This window comes from Oncorhynchus kisutch, unplaced genomic scaffold, assembly GCF_002021735.2.
Source record: "Oncorhynchus kisutch isolate 150728-3 unplaced genomic scaffold, Okis_V2 Okis04b-Okis11a_hom, whole genome shotgun sequence".
Classification (NCBI taxonomy): domain Eukaryota; kingdom Metazoa; phylum Chordata; class Actinopteri; order Salmoniformes; family Salmonidae; genus Oncorhynchus; species Oncorhynchus kisutch.
Window position 1 is genome coordinate 8,988,972 of NW_022261981.1, and position 22,751 is coordinate 9,011,722.

Genomic DNA, 22,751 nt, shown 5'->3' on the forward strand with positions numbered 1-22,751 from the left:
AGACAGCAGGAGAACATTACCAGGAATGATATCCTCACTGAACTTCTGGAGAGAGTTTGCTGCACTGAAAGTAAAGGGGCTGAATAATTTTGCACGCCCAATTTTTCAGTTTTTGATTTGATATGTGTTCAGCCTATAGGCTACTACCTGCTACAGTATGATAGGCTACTACCTGCTACAGTATGATATGTGTTCAGCCTATAGGCTACTACCTGCTACAGTATGATAGGCTACTACCTACTACAGTATGATAGGCTACTACCTGCTACAGTATGATAGGCTACTACCTACTACAGTATGATAGGCTACTACCTACTACAGTAGGATATGTGTTCAGCCTATAGGCTACTACCTTCTACAGTATGATAGGCTACTACCTGCTACAGCATGATAGGCTACTAGCTGCTACAGTATGATAGGCTACTAGCTGCTACAGTATGATAGGCTACTACCTGCTACAGTATGATAGGCTACTACCTGCTACAGTATGATAGGCTACTAGCTGCTACAGTATGATAGGCTACTACCTGCTACAGTATGATAGGCTACTACCTGCTACAGTATGATAGGATACTACCTGCTACAGTATGATATGCTACTACCTGCTACAGTATGTTAGGCTACTACCTGCTACAGTATGATAGGCTACTACCTGCTACAGTATGATAGGCTACTACCTGCTACAGTATGATAGGCTACTACCTGCTACAGTATGATAGGCTACTACCTGCTACAGTATGATATGTGTTCAGCCTATAGGCTACTACCTGCTACAGTATGATAGGCTACTAGCTGCTACAGTATGATAGGCTACTACCTGCTACAGTATGATATGTGTTCAGCCTATAGGCTACTACCTGCTACAGTATGATATGCTACTACCTGCTACAGTATGATATGTGTTCAGCCTATAGGCTACTACCTGCTACAGTATGATAGGCTACTACCTACTACAGTATGATAGGCTACTACCTGCTACAGTATGATAGGCTACTACCTACTACAGTATGATAGGCTACTACCTACTACAGTAGGATATGTGTTCAGCCTATAGGCTACTACCTGCTACAGTATGATAGGCTACTACCTGCTACAGCATGATAGGCTACTAGCTGCTACAGTATGATAGGCTACTACCTGCTACAGTATGATAGGCTACTACCTGCTACAGTATGATAGGCTACTAGCTGCTACAGTATGATAGGCTACTACCTGCTACAGTATGATAGGCTACTACCTACTACAGTATGATAGGCTACTACCTACTACAGTAGGATATGTGTTCAGCCTATAGGCTACTACCTGCTACAGTATGATAGGCTACTACCTGCTACAGCATGATAGGCTACTAGCTGCTACAGTATGATAGGCTACTACCTGCTACAGTATGATAGGCTACTACCTGCTACAGTATGATAGGCTACTAGCTGCTACAGTATGATAGGCTACTACCTGCTACAGTATGATAGGCTACTACCTGCTACAGTATGATAGGATACTACCTGCTACAGTATGATAGGCTACTACCTGCTACAGTATGATAGGATACTACCTGCTACAGTATGATATGCTACTACCTGCTACAGTATGTTAGGCTACTACCTGCTACAGTATGATAGGCTACTACCTGCTACAGTATGATAGGCTACTACCTGCTACAGTATGATAGGCTACTACCTGCTACAGTATGATAGGCTACTACCTGCTACAGTATGGTTTGGGTGTGTTTGATCTCCCACCAAACTCCATTTTGTAGAATGTTGTCTGTTTTAACAGGTTCAATGGAAAGGATTAGCGTGTTGGATGTGAAGGGATTCATATTTCAATTTGACCCTGTGAATTACAAAATCACCAGCACACAAAAGACTGAGAGAGTCCAAATGTCACAGATGAATTAAGTGATGTCAGGTGATATCCCTTTAATCTCAGGTAATGGGTTGTTTTTCTGTTTTTCTCCTTCAGCGTGAAACACAAATCTCTAGCGGCATGACCTGTTGATCCGCTGTGAGACAGACAGATAATGGGAATGAACTGTCATCAGGGCTCGCAGGAGACCCGGCTCACAGAGGTCAAGCCAGTGGGGGGGGGGGGGGGGGTAGATAACCACAGAGAATACTGTGTGTGTGTTGTCAGAGAACACCAGTCTGGATCAAACTGTGAGGAAGTGATTGAGAGAGAGAGACTGTGTTCACTCACATGCTGGGATACAAAAGCACATCCAGGAAGTAGACTAGAGAACACAGAATAAACACATTTTCACATCTCTTTGATGATGCCTCGGGTTTGACCTTCAATGTGAATTTGCGCTAGCTCAGCTCAGCCTATTAACAAAACAAAAATCAGCGTTGCCCACTGATCAGCCAAACGCTCATTGATTATAACAGAGACATCTGAACAGGCCCAATGGCCGCCGGCAGTGTCACTCGTTTTCTTTTTTTGTGTGTACAAATTTGGACCCGCCCAACCCAACTAAAAGATGATCCTACACTGGTTCTCCCTTTAAACCTTTTGAGCTTTATGCCGTGATGGTTTTTGTGGTAGACGGTGGCAGATTGTGGTAAATTGCGTCATTCAGGCAACAATGGCTGACACTTAAATCACTACGTCATAGAATTCTGCGGCACACCAAGAAATAACTGTACCGCAGTACGCCACAACTTTTCAAGGAAGAATACATGTAGTAACAGTAGCCAAGGAGAATCTAATCAGAAATAAAAGCTGAAAAAAGGTTGGATAATAACTTTGAGGCTCGTCTTAGATTCACCACCACGATTCTGTACAATCAGTCTTACTCTACATCCAGCGGTGAGTCTTACTCTACATCCAGCAGTGAGTCTTACTCTACATCCAGCAGTGAGTCGTACTCTACATCCAGCGGTGAGTCTTACTCTACATCCAGCGGTGAGTCTTACTCTACATCCAGCGGTGAGTCTTACACTACATCCAGCAGTGAGTCGTACTCTACATCCAGCAGTGAGTCTTACTCTACATCCAGCAGTGAGTCTTACTCTACATCCAGCAGTGAGTCTTACTCTACATCCAGCAGTGAGTCGTACTCTACATCCAGCAGTGAGTCGTACTCTACATCCAGCAGTGAGTCGTACTCTACATCCAGCAGTGAGTCGTACTCTACATCCAGCAGTGAGTCTTACTCTACATCCAGCAGTGAGTCTTACTCTACATCCAGCAGTGAGTCTTACTCTACATCCAGCAGTGAGTCTTACTCTACATCCAGCAGTGAGTCTTACTCTACATCCAGCAGTGAGTCTTACTCTACATCCAGCAGTGAGTCTTACTCTACATCCAGCAGTGAGTCTTACTCTACATCCAGCAGTGAGTCTTACTCTACATCCAGCAGTGAGTCTTACTCTACATCCAGCAGTGAGTCTTACTCTACATCCAGCAGTGAGTCTTACTCTACATCCAGCAGTGAGTCTTACTCTACATCCAGCAGTGAGTCTTACTCTACATCCAGCAGTCAGTCATACTCTACATCCAGCAGTGAGTCTTACTCTACATCCAGCAGTGAGTCTTACTCTACATCCAGCAGTGAGTCTTACTCTACATCCAGCAGTGAGTCTTACTCTACATCAAGCAGTGAGTCTTACTCTACATCCAGCAGTGAGTCTTACTCTACATCCAGCAGTGAGTCTTACTCTACATCCAGCAGTGAGTCTTACTCTACATCCAGCAGTGAGTCTTACTCTACATCCAGCAGTGAGTCTTACTCTACATCCAGCAGTGAGTCTTACTCTACATCCAGCAGTCAGTCTTACTCTACATCCAGCAGTGAGTCTTACTCTACATCCAGCAGTGAGTCTTACTCTACATCCAGCAGTGAGTCTTACTCTACATCCAGCAGTGAGTCTTACTCTACATCCAGCAGTCAGTCTTACTCTACATCCAGCAGTGAGTCTTACTCTACATCCAGCAGCGAGTCTTACTCTACATCCAGCAGCGAGTCTTACTCTACATCCAGCAGTGAGTCTTACTCTACATCCAGCAGTGAGTCTTACTCTACATCCAGCAGTGAGTCTTACTCTACATCCAGCAGCAAGTCTTACTCTACATCCAGCAGCGAGTCTTACTCTACATCCAGCAGTGAGTCTTACTCTACATCCAGCAGTGAGTCTTACTCTACATCCAGCAGTGAGTCTTACTCTACATCCAGCAGTGAGTCTTACTCTACATCCAGCAGTCAGTCTTACTCTACATCCAGCAGTCAGTCTTACTCTACATCCAGCAGTGAGTCTTACTCTACATCCAGCAGTGAGTCTTACTCTACATCCAGCAGTGAGTCTTACTCTACATCCAGCAGTCAGTCTTACTCTACATCCAGCAGTGAGTCTTACTCTACATCCAGCGGTGAGTCTTACTCTACATCCAGCAGCGAGTCTTACGCTACATCCAGCAGCGAGTCTTACTCTACATCCAGCAGTGAGTCTTACTCTACATCCAGCAGTGAGTCTTACTCTACATCCAGCAGTGAGTCTTACTCTACATCCAGCAGTGAGTCTTACATCCAGCAGTGATGTTCTCAGTAACGTTTGCCATAGTCGGACAATCTTTCATAATTCAACGAGGGAGTGATCCAAGATCCTAGTGTTCACATTCACATGCGGCTGAGGGTGTCCTCGAATGTACAGTGTAATCTAGACCTCAGTTCAACCCTGCCTGGGAGAAGCTAGGTTAGCTCAGTCTCCATCTCCCAGCCCCTCAGGGTGAGAGACCCGGGGATCTAACCTGGGAGAAGCTATGTTAGCTCAGTTTCCATCTCCCAGCCCGTCAGGGTGAGAACCCCAGGGATCTAACCTGGGAGAAGCTAGGTTAGCGATAGTATACACACACACACACACCTCACTCACTCACAAGTGATAATGCCTGAGAAGCTGGTGTTTGGAGGATATACAGAGCATTCAGAAAGTATTCAGACCCCTTGACCTTTTCCACATTCCGTAACTTTACAGCCTTATTCTAAAATGGATTAAATAAAACATGTTACTCCTCAATCTACACAGAATACTCCATAATGACAAGGCAAACAGTTTATATTCAGCTAACCTGAATGTTATCCAGGGCTAACCTGAATGTTATCCAGGGCTAACCTGAATGTTATCCAGGGCTAACCTGAATGTTATCCAGGGCTGACCTGAATGTTATCCAGGGCTAACCTGAATGTTATCCAGGGCTAACCTGAATGTTATCCAGGGCTGACCTGAATGTTATCCAGGCCTAACCTGAATGTTATCCAGGGCTGACCTGAATGTTATCCAGGCCTAACCTGAATGTTATCCAGGGCTAACCTGAATGTTATCCAGGGCTAACCTGAATGTTATTCAGGGCTGGCCTGAATGTTATCCAGGCCTAACCTGAATGTTATCCAGGGCTAACCTGAATGTTATCCAGGGCTAACCTGAATGTTATCCAGGGCTGACCTGAATGTTATCCAGGGCTGACCTGAATGTTATCCAGGGCTAACCTGAATGTTATCCAGGGCTAACCTGAATGTTATCCAGGGCTGGCCTGAATGTTATCCAGGGCTAACCTGAATGTTATCCAGGGCTAACCTGAATGTTATCCAGGGCTAACCTGAAACGTACTACAGGGCTAACCTGAGCGTACTACATATCAGGTGTCCACTTAGTCCTTCATGTCTCTATCTTTAACCTCGGTGGATGAACCCCCCCCATGTTTCTATCTTTACCCTCGGTGGTGGAGACTCCTGAACCCCCCCCCCCCCCATGTCTCCATCTTTACCCTCGGTGGTGGAGACCCTGGACCCCCCCAAGTCTCTATCTTTACTCTCAGTGGTGGTGGTGGTGGTGGAGACCCCCCCTCCCCCCCTCTAGCACTCATCCAGCAGCCCGTGAGCACATTACTAAAGCCCAGCTAAAGCTCAGCTTGAGCTGAGCTGGGTCTCCCTCTCTCCTCTTCCCGACTCCACACCTCACTCAATTTTCTGCAGCTGTGAACATGCCAATATAGATGATGTGCTCGGCGCCGGCCGGGGTAAATAGTAAAGTATGTTTTCATCCATTGCACCTGTCCACTGAGAAATATTACTGCTTTATATTGGATGTCTACCTGGATGGATGCCCACAGCAGTCCCCTGGACCGGACAGGTCAACTAAACTGTGCAGTTTACACTTAGTGAGCATGTCCAAATCAAATCACACTTTATTCTATTGATATGTTGACTGCACTGTTGAGAGGAGCGCTCCCACGTATTCATGCCATTGTAGCCGGGTATAAAACGGGTATAAACATGCTGACTTGTGAGCTCTCCTCTCAACAGTGCAGGGAAAACATCAACGTCATAGTAATGGAAACAATAAGGCAAAAATGGTTTTTTTTAGTTTTTAAAAGAGCTGTAAATGTTGTGATGTCATCATGACCCTGATGTTAATGATCAGCTGATAGTGATGTCATCATGACCCTGATGTTAATGATCAGCTGATAGTGATGTCATCATGAACCTCATGTTAATGATGAGCTGATAGTGATGTCATCATGAACCTCATGTTAATGATGAGCTGATAGTGATGTCATCATGACCCTGATGTTAATGATGAGCTGATAGTGATGTCATCATGAACCTCATGTTAATGATGAGCTGATAGTGATGTCATCATGACCCTGATGTTAATGATCAGTTGATAGTGATGTCATCATGACCCTGATGTTAATGATCAGCTGATAGTGATGTCATCATGAACCTCATGTTAATGATCAGTTGATAGTGATGTCATCATGAACCACATGTTAATGATGAGCTGATAGTGATGTCATCATGAACCTCATGTTAATGATGAGCTGATAGTGATGTCATCATGACCCTGATGTTAATGATCAGCTGATAGTGATGTCATCATGACCCTGATGTTAATGATCAGCTGATAGTGATGTCATCATGACCCTGATGTTAATGATCATCTGATAGTGATGTCATCATGACCCTGATGTTAATGATCAGCTGATAGTGATGTCATCATGAACCTGATGTTAATGATGAGCTGATAGTGATGTCATCATGACCCTGATGTTAATGATCGGCTGATAGTGATGTCATCATGAACCTGATGTTGATGTTGTGATGGTTGTTGCTCAATATGCAATAAGAGAGAGACAGTCTCTCTGCAGTAGGTCTATAATAATGACTGAACACAACACTAGACTACAGAGAGAGACAGTCTCTGCAGTAGGTCTATAATAATGACTGAATACAACACTGTAGAGTACAGAGAGAGACAGTCTCTCTGCAGTAGGTCTATAATAATGACTGAATACAACAATAGACTACAGAGAGAGACAATCTCTCTGCAATAGGTCTATAATAATGACTGAATACAACACTAGACTACAGAGAGAGACGGTCTCTCTGCAGTAGGTCTATAATAATGACTGAATACAACAATAGACTACAGAGAGAGACAGTCTCTCTGCAGTAGGTCTATAATAATGACTGAATACAACAATAGACTACAGAGAGAGACAGTCTCTCTGCAGTAGGTCTATAATAATGACTGAATACAACACTAGACTACAGAGAGAGACAGTCTCTCTGCAGTAGGTCTATAATAATGACTGAATACAACAATAGACTACAGAGAGAGACAATCTCTCTGCAGTAGGTCTATAATAATGACTGAATACGACACTAGACTACAGAGAGAGACGGTCTCTCTGCAGTAGGTCTATAATAATGACTGAATACAACAATAGACTACAGAGAGAGACAATCTCTCTGCAGTAGGTCTATAATAATGACTGAATACAACACTAGACTACAGAGAGAGACGGTCTCTCTGCAGTAGGTCTATAATAATGACTGAATACAACAATAGACTACAGAGAGAGACAGTCTCTCTGCAGTAGGTCTATAATAATGACTGAATACAACACTAGACTACAGAGAGAGACAGTCTCTCTGCAGTAGGTCTATAATAATGACTGAATACAACACTGTAGACTACAGAGAGAGACAGTCTCTCTGCAGTAGGTCTATAATAATGACTGAATACAACACTGTAGACTACAGAGAGAGACAGTCTCTCTGCAGTAGGTCTATAAGTGTGATAATGTAAAGATAATGGAGTCATATGGAGTCCAGACATGTATCAGATGATGTACAGAGAGACATAGGGTTCCACTGCTCGATAAACCATTAAAGAAATGTAATAAAGCCCTGTAACCATTGTTTATCCAGCAAAGTCCCCTCAATCACAGTAACCGTCTCCTTATGCAGTAATTTATCCTATCATTTCCAGGAGAAGACCTGCTTATATTGTCTTGGAATGACTAACGAGAATACAATACAAGAGCGCACGCACGCGCACACACACACACACACACACACACACACACACACACACACACACACACACACACAAACAAGCTCTGCTGGCTTCCTACACCTGTCAAGGTGAAGCAACTCTGCTGGCTCCCTACACCTGTCAAGGTGAAGCAACTCTGCTGGCTTCCTATACCTGTCAAGGTGAAGCAACTCTGCTGGCTTCCTACACCTGTCAAGGTGAAGCAACTCTGCTGGCTTCCTATACCTGTCAAGGTGAAGCAACTCTGCTGGCTTCCTATACCTGTCAAGGTGAAGCAACTCTGCTGGCTTCCTACACCTGTCAAGGTGAAGCAGCTCTGACGCTCTGCTGGCTTCCTACACCTGTCAAGGTGAAGCAGCTCTGACGCTCTGCTGGCTTCCTACACCTGTCAAGGTGAAGCAGCTCTGACGCTCTGCTGGCTTCCTACACCTGTCAAGGTGAAGCAGCTCTGACGCTCTGCTGGTTTCCTACACCTGTCAAGGTGAAGCAACTCTGCTGGCTTCCTACACCTGTCAAGGTGAAGCAGCTCTGACGCTCTGCTGGTTTCCTACACCTGTGCTGGCCTTGCTAGCTCCATTATGATATATAATGCCCTCTGTAATTATTGGGAAAGGGATTTTTTTTAAATGATATTGGTTCTATACTCCAAAAGTTAGACGCACAAATATCGTACCCTCCAAAAATGCTAACATCCCCTGTTATTGTAATGGTGAGAGGTTAGCATGTTTTAGGGATATGATATAAAATGCTAACATCCCCTGTTATTGTAATGGTGAGAGGTTAGCATGTCTTGGGGGTATGATATATAATGCTAATCTCCCCTGTTATTGTAATGGCGAGAGGTTAGCATGTCTTGGGGGTATGACAAAAAATGCTAACCTCCTGTGTTATTGTAATGGTGAGAGGTTAGCATGTCTTGGGGGTATGACAAAAAATGCTAACCTCCTGTGTTATTGTAATGGTGAGAGGTTAGCATGTCTTGGGGGTATGATATATAATGCTAACATCCCCTGTTATTGTAATGGTGAGAGGTTAGCATGTCTTGGGGGTATGACAAAAAATGCTAACCTCCTGTGTTATTGTAATGGTGAGAGGTTAGCATGTTTTAGGGGTATGATATAAAATGCTAACCTCCCCTGTTATTGTAATGGTGAGAGGTTAGCATGTTTTAGGGGGTATGATATAAAATGCTAACCTCCCCTGTTATTGTAATGGTGAGAGGTTAGCATGTCTTGGGGGTATGCTATAACATGCTAACCTCCCCTGTTATTGTAATGGTGAGAGGTTAGCATGTTTTAGGGGTATGACATTTGTGCATCTGTAACTTTCTCTCTCATCATCATTCACGATTCAATCAGGATTATCCGTAACCACGGTAGCATCCACACTCATGTAGAAGTGTTTAAAAACATGTTCTATTCCGATTTACAATAAAACTGACTACAAAATGACACAATACATTTTTTACCATTAATATCTAATAGGCACTAAATAATCTGAAACACACCCAAAGCAAACAGCTAATGCAACCAACATATTTGTACAGTCAAAAGCTTGATATAGTCATTGCGTGCTATAAATATGGGACCAAATACTTAGCTTTTTACTCCTTAAATAATTACAGAAGTGATTTTTATCCCACAATACTTTGGGGGAGACGACGCACAGAAAGTGCTGTAATTTAAAACGCTTCACCAGGTATGGATGAAAACACCATCAAACTGTCTCTCTCTGTAGTCTACAGTGTTGTATTCAGTCATTATTATAGACTAACTGCAGAGAGACTGTCTCTCTCTGTAGTCTACAGTGTTGTATTCAGTCATTATTATAGACCTACTGCAGAGAGACTGTCTGGATGAAAACACCATCAAATTAAAGCTGACAGTCTGACACTCATAATCATGGTTGGATATACAAATCCAAACTGTTTGGAGTATAGAGACAGACATAAGAAGAGAAAATGCTGTCTCAATAATTACAGAGGAACACTGTAACTAAGATAATCAAACAGCAGAGAGAGTCCACTGCAACAAAACACGACTACACAAGTTAATGACTGGTAGATTTAACAGAGCTCTCTAAACATAACAGAGAGACTACTGCTTTACAACACTGGAGCAACAAAACACGACTACACAAGTTAATGACTGGTAGATTTAACAGGGCTCTCTAAACATAACAACAGGAAAGTAGTGTTTGTCAACTTCAGAGGCCGTTTTCTCCATCAACATGTCTTAGATGTTCAGGAAACAGAAGGCAGTCTAATCATAATATATGTTGACTTCCTGTAGTCATTCTATGTTGACTTCCTGTAGTCATTATATGTTGACTTCCTGTAGTCATTCTATGTTGACTTCCTGTAGTCATTATATGTTGACTTCCTGTAGTCATTATATGTTGACTTCCTGTAGTCATTCTATGTTGACTTCCTGTAGTCATTATATGTTGACTTCCTGTAGTCATTATATGTTGACTTCCTGTAGTCATTATACATCACACTATATGGACAGCTCCCTGTCATCCCTATCTGTTGATAAGCAAATACTTGATAAGGTTACGGTTAGGGTTAGAATAAGGGTTAGGGTAAAGGTTAAGTTTAGGGTTAGAATAAGGGTTAGAATAAGGGTTAGGGTAAAGGTTAAGTTTTGGGTTAGAATAAGGGTTAGAATAAGGGTTAGGGTAAAGGTTAAGTTTAGGGTTAGAATAAGGGTTAGGGTAAAGGTTAAGTTTAGGGTTAGAATAAGGGTTAAGTTTAGGGTACGGATAAGGGTTAAGGTTAGGGTTAGGATCACGGATTAAGGTTAGGGTTAGGATAAGGGTTACGTTTAGGGTTAAGATAAGGGTTATGGTAAGGGTTAAGATAAGGGTTATGGTAAGGGTTAAGATAAGGGTTATGGTAAGGGTTAGGATAAGGGTTAAGTTTAGGGTTAAGGTAAGGGTTAGGATAAGGGTTACGTTTAGGGTTAAGATAAGGGTTATGGTAAGGGTTAAGTTTAGGGTTATGGTAAGGGTTAAGATAAGGGTTATGGTAAGGGTTAGGATAAGGGTTAAGTTTAGGGTTAAGGTAAGGGTTAGGATAAGGGTTACGTTTAGGGTTAAGATAAGGGTTATGGTAAGGGTTAAGTTTAGGGTTAAGATAAGGGTTAAGTTTAGGGTTAAGATAAGGGTTAAGTTTAGGGTTCGGATATGGGATAAGGTTAGTGTTAGGATAAGGGTTGGGGTTAAGTTTAGGGTTAATATAAGGGTTAGGGTTAAGTTTAGGGTTAAGATAAGGGTTAGGGTAATTTAAATATAAAGTTGGCTTCTGCAAGCAGTGAAAAACCTAATTACCCACAATGTATTTTTATCTTCAACTTTTAAACGAAGTACAAAAAATACCTCCACTTCCTATGAATGTGTGTTGATGAGGTACATTGATACACTAATAGACATCGCTGTGATAAATATGATCCATCAAATTGAGACAGTATTCACCTCATTACTACAGATTGATGGGGAAACGAGTACACATTACCCTGAGATATGGGCTACTGCAGAGAACCCAGAGAGGATGTTACCTTGCATAGGACACCTCTTCTACAAACTGTCTACGGTTCAACAGCCCTCAACTTCAGCACAAAGTTGTTATTGGGTGATCCGCACACACACACACACACACACACACACACACACACACACACACACACACACACACACACACACACACACACACACACACACACACACACACACACAAACACACCGAAACACACACACACAAACAAACACACACAAACTAGCATGAATGCTAATGGCATGGAGTTATCAGTGCATCGTATTTCTTGCTAATTGGGTTCAGAGAGCGTTCTCTGATAACAATCTGGATTATGCTAGCTGCTAGCACGGATAGATGCCTGCCGTACTGCTCTGAGGCTCACAGATAAGCCAAGGTCACAATCCTTCATTACCAATTTAGAGTCGTGTTTATTTTACACAGCTTCTGATATGGATGGGTAATTGATTTAGTTCTCATCAACTTGTTTGTTGCAGAACTCCTTTTCCACGTCTCGGCAACTCCCTTCGCTTTTTGGATACTACTACAACTGTTTACCAAGTCCAGTAAATCATTACATCATTAAATACTACTACCACTGTTTACCTAGTCTAGTAAATCATTAAATACTACTACCACTGTTTACCTAGTCCAGTAAATCATTAAAGACTACTACCACTGTTTACCAAGTCCAGTAAATCATTACATCATTAAATACTACAACCACTGTTTACCTAGTCTAGTAAATCATTAAATACTACTACCACTGTTTACCTAGTCCAGTAAATTATTACATCATTAAATACTACTACCACTGTTTACCAAGTCCAGTAAATCATTAAAGACTACTACCACTGTTTACCTAGTCCAGTAAATCATTACATCATTAAATACTACTACCACTGTTTACCTAGTCTAGTAAATCATTAAAGACTACTACCACTGTTTACCAAGTCCAGTAAATCATTAAATACTACTACAACTGTTTACCTAGTCTAGTAAATCATTAAATACTACTACAACTGTTTACCAAGTCCAGTAAATCATTAAATACTACTACAACTGTTTACCTAGTCCAGTAAATCATTACATCATTAAATACTACTACCACTGTTTACCTAGTCCAGTAAATCATTAAAGACTACTACCACTGTTTACCTAGTCCAGTAAATCATTAAAGACTACTACCACTGTTTACCAAGTCCAGTAAATCATTAAAGACTACTACCACTGTTTACCAAGTCCAGTAAATCATTAAAGACTACTACCACTATTTACCTAGTCTAGTAAATCATTAAATACTACTACAACTGTTTACCTAGTCTAGTAAATCATTAAAGACTACTACCACTGTTTACCTAGTCTAGTAAATCATTAAAGACTACTACCACTGTTTACCTAGTCTAGTAAATCATTAAAGACTACTACCACTGTTTACCTAGTCTAGTAAATCATTAAAGACTACTACACATAATGAGAAAACAACTCACTCTGACCATTTTACTCCCCCTAGTAGAGCTGGTTAGGCTGTTTGCATGTTATCCAGAGCGTTGGTGACTGTAACTGTGCTGCTGGAAACAATTTAATTATGCTTTTTTGCAAACGTTTATTGACACCAGCCATATTCAAACGGGTGTTGCGCATTCGTAAACTTGTCAGTTATTCTGTGTTCTGGCACAGAGATAGCCAGAGCAAATTTACCAGCTACATCTATCGACAGTTGTCACAGTGACATCATGAAAATTCTATTGAAATGGTTACTTGCATAGTGTAGTCTTTTAATTAGATATGTAGCTAGCTAGCTAGGTAAACAATTAACCATCATCCCAACTCATAACTTCACTACCGTGCATGAATCTGCAGGTAGCTAACCAACCAGGTTTAATGTTAGCTAGCTAGCTAACATTAGGCTAATAACTAGCTAACATGAAGCTAATAACTAGCAATGCAAATGGCTCTGAGATACGAACAATATTACTACACAGATCATACACGTAATGTTAGCTAGCTAGCTAACATTAGGCTAATAACTAGCAATGCAAATGGCTCTGAGATACGAACAATATTACTACACAGATCATACACGTAATGTTAGCTAGCTAGCTAGCAGTACGCTTTAACTTGACATGAAAATGACTTTGACAACATTAAAAAGGCGAAAGCTGTACGAAGGGCTATATAAATACATTTGATTTGATTAGAAAGGTGTAATATGTGAAAATGTAGCTAGCTCGACTATTTCCCGTGTATACATGGATAGACACTTCTCCCTCTGTCACAGATGCCACGGTAACCCTTAGTTTATAAGATGTAATCCGGAGACAGGTGTTTTATACAACAGCCTCCATCTGCATTTTTTTAGCTATCATACTCTAATTCCACTGATTTTCAAAACTCGGTCCTCCAGAAAGTGGAGAGCAACACTGATGCAGTTCTACTAACGTGATATCTTTCAAAAAGCTGCGTTAGAAAGGACTACCTACACATACTGACCAGCTCATGTTATAGACAGAAACGTGCTACATGGCAGACCAATCCTAACTCATCTCTCAGGCATGTCCGGCCCACCCATTATCTCAGCCAATCATGGCTAGCGGGGAAGGTCCCTGGCTTTTTCTGTGACTAAACAAGCATGGCTGTTAATGTAACAATTGTATTGTATTTACAGATGGCATACAAGTTTGTTATTAAGGCAAATGACAGTTCACATGACCCAGAATGCATTTCTGCCAAAAAACACATTTAGATGTTTTTTTAAATGTTTACATTCAAATAGCTCTCCTGTGAGGTAGTGACTTTTTCCACATATTTTACATTGTGATTTCAGATTGGAACAGCAGAAGTAGACCAAGATATCAGACACTACGTTTTTATTTAAGTTGTTGGGAAGGTGGTCAAAACATCAGTTGCTTTTCAAAGTTGAGATAAAATGTAGTTGATGTTACATTGTTTCCCAAAAACTAGAATGTTGGAAGTCATGGGTGTTTTTACACAATGGGAGCATTAGAATGTTGATGTTGGAAGTCATGGGAGTTTTTAAACAATGGGATCATTAGAATGTTAATGTTGGAAGTCATGGGAGTTTTTAAACAATGGGAGCATTAGAATGTTAATGTTGGAAGTCATGTGCGATTTTAAACAATGGGATCATTAGAATGTTAATGTTGGAAGTCATGGGAGTTTTTAAACAATGGGATCATTAGAATGTTAATGTTAGAAGTCATGGGAGTTTTTAAACAATGGGATCATTAGAATGTTAATGTTGGAAGTCATGGGAGTTTTTAAACAATGGGAGCATTAGAATGTTAATGTTGGAAGTCATGTGCGATTTTAAACAATGGGATCATTAGAATGTTAATGTTGGAAGTCATGGGAGTTTTTAAACAATGGGATCATTAGAATGTTAATGTTGGAAGTCATGGGAGTTTTTAAACAATGGGATCATTAGAATGTTAATGTTGGAAGTCATGGGAGTTTTTAAACAATGGGATCATTAGAATGTTAATGTTGGAAGTCATGGGAGTTTTTAAACAATGGGATCATTAGAATGTTAATGTTGGAAGTCATGGGAGTTTTTAAACAATGGGAGCATTAGAATGTTAATGTTGGAAGTCATGTGCGATTTTAAACAATGGGATCATTAGAATGTTATGGTTGGAAGTCATGGGAGTTTTTAAACAATGGGATCATTAAAAGTCGATGAGATGTTTATAGGACAAAGAGTTTAAAAGTAAAAAAAAAAAAATTCTTTCAAAAAGTTGTATAATAGCAGACTATTCCAGAACGGTAAGCACATTTTAAAGTTTGAATGTCGTTTCTAGATTAAAATGGTGTAAGAGGAGGAGCGTTGCAAGGGAACAAGTCAGAAATAAATTGTACATTATTTAAATTGGGAGGTGTGCTTTCACAAATCCAACTAATGAATCCTATATCATCACAGAAGACTGAGAAGATTGATAATGGCTTCTGAGGTTGACAAACTGTTAATCTTAACAGTTATTAATTGGCTGATCAAAGTGAGGAAGGGTTTCTGCAATATGTTCTGATTACCATGAAAACCCCATGTCACTTATCACAATAGGGGAGGGAAAGAGAAACATGCAAATGAGCGATGCCACATGCAGTGCTCGGGAAGAAAGTGATTCCTGTGATCATCTAGCCCCCTGAGGTCTTCTATGCATGGTGTCTCCCAAGGTCATCAACTTTATCAGTCATCAACAGGCCTCATACACCAGATGTCTACAGCATGCAGACGCCTACGTGGAATCACAACACGACCCTGCATTGGTGTCTGTAATACTATATCACAATGCCCAGGTCTCTGTCCAGCTACCTCCCCTCCTTAGGTCTCTCCTATCTCTACCCAAAGCTCCCTGCTAATCATGTTACCATAGAATTAACACTCAACCTTCAGCATGTACACACACACACACATTGCCTTCGGGGGAAAAATTCAGACCCATTGACTTTTTCCACATTTTGATATGCTTGCCTTGTTCTAAAATAATCCTCAGCAATCTACACTCAATACTCCATAATGACAAAGCAAAAACCAAGTTTAGAATTACTTTCTTATTTATTAAAAATTAAAAACAGAAATACCTTATTTACATAAGTATTCAGACCCTTTGCTATGAGACTCTAAATTGAGTTCAGGTGCGTCCTGTTTCCATTGATCATCCTTGAGATGATTCAACAACTTGATTGGAGTCCACCTGTGGTAAATTCATTTGATTGGACATGATCTGGAAAGGCACACACATGTCTATATAAAGGTCCCACAGTTGACAGTACATATCAGAGCAAAAACCAAGCCATGAGGTCGAAGGAATTGTCCGTAGAGCTCCGAGACAGGATTGTTCTTAAATGGAAGAAGTTTGGAACCACCAAGTCTCTTCCTAGAGCTGGCCACCCAGCCAAACTGAGCAGTCGGGGAGAAGGGCCTTGGTTTAGAAGGTGACCAAGAACCTGATGGTCACTCTGAGAGAGCACCAGAGTTCATCTATGGAGATGGAGAACCTTCCAGAAGGACAACCATCACTGCAGCACCTTTATGGTAGAGTGGCCAGATGGAAACCACTCCTCAGCATCTTTATGGTAGAGTGGCCAGATGGAAACAACGCCTCATCACCTTTATGGTAGAGTGGCCAGATAGAAACCACTCCTCAGCACCTTTATGGTAGAGTGGCCAGATGGAAACAACGCCTCAGCACCTTTATGGTAGAGTGGCCAGATGGAAACCACTCCTCAGCACCTTTATGGTAGAGTGGCCAGATGGAAACCACTCCTCAGTAAAAGGCATAAGACTCTCAGACCATGAGAAACAGGATTCTCTGGTCTGATTAAAGGAAGATTGAACTCTTTGGCCTGAATGCCAAGCGTCACGTTTGGACAAAACCAGGAAACATCCCTATAGTAGCAGGAACTGGGAGACTAGTCAGGATCGAAGCAAAGATGAACGGAGCAAAGAACAGAGAGATCTTTAATGAAAACATCGTGTGTATACATGCTCTAAAAACAACAGACTTTACACCCTGTATTTACCAGTCAAATAACAAACCAACTCATTCCAGGGGTTTTCCTTTTTTGACAGTTTTCTACATTGTAGAACAAGGAGTGGGTTACGGGACAAGTTTCTGAATGTCCTTGAGTGGCCCTGCCAGAGCCCGGACTTGGACCCCGAATGAACATCTCTGGAGAGACGTGAAAATAGCTGTGCAGCGACACTCCCTATCCAAACTGACAGAGCTTGAGAAGATCTGCAGAGAAGAATTAGGAGAAACTCCTCAAATACAGGTGTGCCAAGTTTGAAGCGTCCTACCCAAGAAGACTCAAGGCTGTAATCGCTACCAAAGGTGCTTCAACAAAGTACTGAGGATCTGAATACTTATGTAAATGTAATATTTACGTAAAAAAAAACACACAAAAAACCCATCAGAAACTGAAAACATTTCTAAGGCTGTAACATAATAACATGTGGAAAAAGTCAAGAGGTCTGAATACTTTCCAAAGCCAATGTGTAGCAGGAAAAGGTATGAGAACCCTTTGGAAATACCTGGATTTATGTATATATTGGTCCTAAAATTTGATCTGATCTTCATCTAACTCACAACAATAGACATAGTCTGCTTAAACTAATAACACACAAATTATTGTATTTCTCTTGTCTATATTGAATACATCATTTAAACATTCACAGTGTAGGTTGTAAAAAGTATGTGAACCCCCCCGAGGCTAATGACTTCTCCAAAAGCTAATTGGAGTCAGGAGTCAGCTAACCTGGAGTCCAATCAGTGAGACGAGATTGGAGATGTTGGTTAGAGCTGCCTTGCCCTTTAAAAAACACTCACAAAATGTTAGTTTGCTGTTCACAAGAAGCATTGCCTGATGTGACCCAGGCCTCGAACAGAAGAGACCTCAGAAAACCTAAGATGAAGAATTGTCAACTTGCATAAAGCTGGAAAGGGTTGAAAAGTATCTCTAAAAGCCTTGACGTTCATCAGTCCACGCTAAGACAAATTGTTGCCGTCCTGCAAACACGACTGAAAGAGCACAGCGCAGAATGTTCAATGAGGTTAAGAAGAATCCTAGAGTGTCAGCTAAAGACCTACAGAAATCTCTGGAACATGCTAACATCTCTGCTGACGAGTCTACGATACGTAAAACACTAAACAAGAATGGTGTTCATGGGAGGACACCACAGAAGAAGCCACTACTGTCCAAATAAAACATCTGAAGTTTTCAAAGGTGCACCTGGATGTTCCACAGCGCTACTGGCAAAATATTCTGTGGACAGATGAAACTACAGTTGAGTTGTTTGGAAGGAACACAACACTGTGTGTGGAGAAAAAAGGCACGGCACACCAACATCAAAACCTCACCCCAACTGTACAGTCTGGTGGAGGGAGCATCATGGTTTGGGGCTGCTTTGCTGCCTCAGGGCCTGGACAGCTTGCTATCATCGACGGAAAAATGAATTCAAGTTTATCAAGGCCATTTGCAGGAGAATGTTAGGCTGTCTGTCCACCAAATGAAGCTCAATAGAAGTTAGATGATGCAACAAGACAACGACCAAAACACAGAACAACAGAATGGCTTCAACAGAAGAAAATACGCCTTCTGGAGAGGCCCAGTCAGAGTCCTGACCTCAACCCGTACTGTGACATGACCTCAAGAGAACAGATCACACCAGACATCCCAAGAATATTGCTGAACTCAGTTTGGTAAAGAGGAATGGTCCAAAATTCCTCCTGACCGTTGTGCCGGTCTGATACGCAACTAGAGAAAACGTTTGGTTATTGCTGCCAAAGGACGGTCAACCAGTTACTAAATCCAAGGGTTCACATACTTTTCCCACCCTGCACTGTGACTGTTTACACGGTGTGTTCAATAAAGACATGCAAACGTATCGTTTTGTGTTATTAGTTTAAGCAGAGTGTGTTTGTCTGTTGTTGTGACCTAGATGAAGAACATATCAACGTAGAAATCCAGGTATTTCCAAAGGGTTCACATACTTTTTATTGCCACTGTACACTGAAGAGAGATAGGGAGAGCGAGAGGGAGATGTGAGAAAGAAGAAGAGAGAGAGAGGGAGAGAGTGAGAAAGAAGAGGGGGAGAGGGAGAGAGAGAGAGAGAGAGGGAGAGAGAGAGGTAGAGAGAGAGGTAGAGAGAGAGAGGTAGAGAGAGAGAGAGGTAGAGAGGTAGAGAGGTAGAGAGAGAGGGAGAGAGAGAGGAGAGATAGGTAGAGAGAGAGGAGAGATAGAGAGAGAGAGAGAGAGAGAGAGGGAGATGTGAGAAAGAAGAGGGGGAGAGGGAGAGAGATAGAGGGAGAGAGAGGGAGAGAGATGAGAGATAGGTAGAGAGAGAGGTAGAGAGAGAGGAGAGAGAGGTAGAGAGAGAGGTAGAGAGAGAGAGGTAGAGAGAGAGAGAGAGGTAGAGAGGGAGAGAGAGAGGGAGAGAGAGAGAGGGAGGAGAGATAGGTAGAGAGAGGTAGAGAGAGAGAGAGAGAGAGAGCGAGAGAGAGAGAGAGAGAGAGAGAGAGAGAGAGAGAGAGAGAGGAGAGAGAGGTAGAGAGAGAGAGGTAGAGAGAGAGGTAGAGAGAGAGAGGGAGGGAGGAGAGATAGGTAGAGAGAGAGGTAGAGAGAGAGAGAGAGAGAGAGAGAGAGAGAGAGAGAGAGAGGTAGAGAGAGAGAGAGAGAGAGAGAGAGAGAGAGAGAGAGAGAGAGAGAGAGAGAGAGAGATAGGTAGAGAGAGAGAGAGGAGAGATAGGTAGAGAGAGAGGGAGAGAGAGAGAGGAGAGATAGGGTAGAGAGAGAGGGAGAGAGAGAGAGAGAGAGGAGAGATAGGTAGAGAGAGAGGGAGAGAGATAGGGAGAGAGAGAGGAGAGATAGGTAGAGAGAGAGGTAGAGAGAGAGGTAGAGAGAGGTAGAGAGAGAGGTAGAGAGAGGAGAGGGGGGGGGTAGAGTGAGAGAGAGAGAGGGAGAGAGAGTAGAGAGAGAGAGAGGGGGGAGTAGAGTGAGAGAGAGAGAGGTAGAGAGAGAGGTAGAGAGAGATAAGAGAGATAGAGAGGAGAGATAGGTAGAGAGAGGTAGAGAGAGAGAGGTAGAGAGAGAGGTAGAGAGAGAGAGAGGAGAGAGAGGAAGAGAGAGGGGTAGAAGAGAGGAGAGAGGCTAATGAGGACTGTCACAGTGTTTGTTAAGGAGCAACATAGCAGATCTGGGTTCAAACAGTATTTGAAATTCATTGAATACTTGTAGTGGTCGCTTTAGCTGGTTAGCTAGTTGCTACTATTAAATCGGTTCCATTGCCCAGCGAGAGTTTTCTACCTGCTTTTGAATCTATTTGACCCAGGACTGGAATGAGCTACAGTCCCAGTCAAACGTTTGGACACAAGAGTTTTTCGTTAGTTTGACTATTTTCTACATTGTAGAATAATAGTGAAGACATCAACACCATGAAATAACACATATGGAATCATGTTTGATGTCTTTTCCATTGTTCGTAGAATATAGTAAAACATTAAGAAAATCCCATTGAGAAGGTGTGTCCAAACTGTTGACTGGTACTCTATGTAGAGGGGCTGTGAAAAGGTCAGGTGTCTCTGAACTCACATGTCTGAAGTAGTGTCCAAACTGTTGACTGGTACTGTATGTAGAGGGGCTGTGAAAAGGTCAGGTGTCTCTGAACTCACATGTCTGAAGTAGTGTCCAAACTGTTGACTGGTACTCTATGTAGAGGGGCTGTGAAAAGGTCAGGTGTCTCTGAACTCACATGTCTGAAGTAGTGTCCAAACTGTTGACTGGTACTCTATGTAGAGGGGCTGTGAAAAGGTCAGGTGTCTCTGAACTCACATGTCTGAAGTAGTGTCCAAACTGTTGACTGGTACTGTATGTAGAGGGACTGTGAAAAGGTCAGGTGTCTCTGAACTCACATGTCTGAAGTAGTGTCCAAACTGTTGACTGGTACTCTATGTAGAGGGGCTGTGAAAAGGTCAGGTGTCTCTGAACTCACATGTCTGAAGTAGTGTCCAAACTGTTGACTGGTACTCTATGTAGAGGGGCTGTGAAAAGGTCAGGTGTCTCTGAACTCACATGTCTGAAGTAGTGTCCAAACTGTTGACTGGTACTCTATGTAGAGGGGCTGTGAAAAGGTCAGGTGTCTCTGAACTCACATGTCTGAAGTAGTGTCCAAACTGTTGACTGGTACTCTATGTAGAGGGGCTGTGAAAAGGTCAGGTGTCTCTGAACTCACATGTCTGAAGTAGTGTCCAAACTGTTGACTGGTACTCTATGTAGAGGGGCTGTGAAAAGGTCAGGTGTCTCTGAACTCACATGTCTGAAGTAGTGTCCAAACTGTTGACTGGTACTCTATGTAGAGGGGCTGTGAAAAGGTCAGGTGTCTCTGAACTCACATGTCTGAAGTAGTGTCCAAACTGTTGACTGGTACTCTATGTAGAGGGGCTGTGAAAAGGTCAGGTGTCTCTGAACTCACATGTCTGAAGTAGTGTCCAAACTGTTGACTGGTACTCTATGTAGAGGGGCTGTGAAAAGGTCAGGTGTCTCTGAACTCACATGTCTGAAGTAGTGTCCAAACTGTTGACTGGTACTCTATGTAGAGGGGCTGTGAAAAGGTCAGGTGTCTCTGAACTCACATGTCTGAAGTAGTGTCCAAACTGTTGACTGGTACTCTATGTAGAGGGGCTGTGAAAAGGTCAGGTGTCTCTGAACTCACATGTCTGAAGTAGTGTCCAAACTGTTGACTGGTACTCTATGTAGAGGGGCTGTGAAAAGGTCAGGTGTCTCTGAACTCACATGTCTGAAGTAGTGTCCAAACTGTTGACTGGTACTCTATGTAGAGGGGCTGTGAAAAGGTCAGGTGTCTCTGAACTCACATGTCTGAAGTAGTGTCCAAACTGTTGACTGGTACTCTATGTAGAGGGGCTGTGAAAAGGTCAGGTGACTCTGAACTCACATGTCTGAAGTAGTGTCCAAACTGTTAACTGGTACTCTATGTAGAGGGGCTGTGAAAAGGTCAGGTGTCTCTGAACTCACATGTCTGAAGTAGTGTCCAAACTGTTGACTGGTACTGTATGTAGAGGGGCTGTGAAAAGGTCAGGTGACTCTGAACTCACATGTCTGAAGTAGTGTCCAAACTGTTGACTGGTACTCTATGTAGAGGGGCTGTGAAAAGGTCAGGTGTCTCTGAACTCACATGTATGAAGTAGTGTCCAAACTGTTGACTGGTATTCTATGTAGAGGGGCTGTGAAAAGGTCAGGTGTCTCTGAACTCACATGTCTGAAGTAGTGTCCAAACTGTTGACTGGTACTCTATGTAGAGGGGCTGTGAAAAGGTCAGGTGTCTCTGAACTCACATGTCTGAAGTAGTG

General features: G+C 42.3%; 1 protein-coding gene across 1 annotated transcript in view; it reads right to left on the minus strand.

Annotated features, from left to right (window-relative positions):
• The window catches only part of LOC116359717 (dedicator of cytokinesis protein 1-like), a gene marked incomplete at its 5' end in the record, with an annotated part of 464,327 nt that overhangs the window by 145,855 nt on the left and 295,721 nt on the right, over positions 1-22,751 (minus strand).